Here is a 1,431-nt window from a genome sequence, read left to right on the forward strand (position 1 = left end):
TGCATCTCTGCTGTCTTTGAAGTGTGTTGTTATTTTGTCCGAGTATTCCTTTTTTGCTTTCCTGATGCCCTGGGACAGGTTTGCTCTTGCTGCTTTTAGGCCAGCTACGTCTCCTGCTCTGAAGGCTTTGTCTCTGGCCCTCAGCAGTCTGTGAACGTCTCCTATGAACCATGGCTTCTGGTTGGCCCTGGTGGTGATGCGTTTTATTTCTGTAACATCATCAATGCATTTTGTGATGTAGGAGGTCACGGTGTCTGTGTACTCCTCAATGTCAATGCGGTTGCTGTGGGTGGCAGCTGTTTTGAACATGTCCCAATCTGTGGTTTCAAAGCAGTCTTGTAGTCGTGACACGGCTCCCTCTGGCCATTTTCTCACCTCCTTCAGAGCTGGTTTGGTGAGTTTTACCTTTTGTCTGTAGGCTGGCAGTAGCAGAATCGTTAGGTGGTCTGATAGGCCGATGTGGGGGATGGCCTAACATGATAAAAAGTACTTCACTCTATTCTACATCCGCAGCTCCATGAATGTCATGAGACACTCCAGGAGACGGTGGTTGCAATGCATTATCAACACCCCGCAACCCCAACCCTCCAATGGAACCCAGAACCCTCCGGAGTTCCTCAGGACCTGTCGGTAATATATTTGACTGCATGTTTTAAGGGAAAGAAAATGATCTAGACTTTACATGTGCAATTTCCATTTTAACCATCTCAAATAACCCTGAGGTTCTCATCGTCAAACTAGAGAAAACATCAGTAAGGTTCAGGCTGTCTTTTACAGATAAGGTACTTTATTCACTGTATCACTAAGCACTTTATTCATCCTGTGGGAAATTCAAGAAACAATTGTCCACTGTTTGTAACAGTATTTTTTAGCCAATTTGGATTGGAGCCAATTTTGGTCCCCTAGGGGAAATTCTTTCTCTGCATTTATCCCATTTCGGCTAGTGAATCACATTGAAATTTCTTAGCATAACAATATGTGATTGTGTTATCATTTTTTTTTTCATCAGGCATGAGTGAGGCGAACACATCGTGCGTTGGAGGAAGAGTTGCAGTGACGACTTGGACCACAGGCCAGGTAAACAGGTTTACTCTGAGCATGTCAGCCCATACTTCTGTGATCAAAGTGCTATTAATAGAGAAAGATGTAATGCAACCAGATGACCATATATATGTTGATGAGTACACTCCTGTTGAAAAAGTAATATTTTGAACAATATTTCAATGAACACACAAGTTATTTCCAAAATGACCATAGAGTAAGTGTAATACAACATCTTTTCAGCTTACTGCAGAAAAGTAAGGTCAATAGTATAACTTGAATGACATATTTGTCCATTGTTGTGAAATTATGCTGGTGCAAAGGTGAGTACACCCCTATGTTAAACTGTCTATGGAGGGGCCGTGTTGGCCCGAATCTTCACGAATTTGA

The 1,431-nt window shown here is 42.5% G+C and overlaps 1 long non-coding RNA gene across 1 annotated transcript in view; it reads left to right on the forward strand.

Moving 5' to 3' along the window:
- The window catches only part of LOC134463022 (uncharacterized), a 4,813-nt gene extending 3,618 nt beyond the window's left edge, over window positions 1–1,195 (forward strand). The window contains exons 2-3 of the long non-coding RNA XR_010037605.1: window positions 514–630; window positions 1,010–1,195. This is a non-coding gene — a long non-coding RNA (uncharacterized LOC134463022). The remainder of the gene's footprint in view (window positions 1–513; window positions 631–1,009) is intronic.
- Window positions 1,196–1,431: the final 236 nt, after the last annotated feature.

The sequence above is a fragment of the Engraulis encrasicolus genome, chromosome 14, assembly GCF_034702125.1.
Source record: "Engraulis encrasicolus isolate BLACKSEA-1 chromosome 14, IST_EnEncr_1.0, whole genome shotgun sequence".
Classification (NCBI taxonomy): domain Eukaryota; kingdom Metazoa; phylum Chordata; class Actinopteri; order Clupeiformes; family Engraulidae; genus Engraulis; species Engraulis encrasicolus.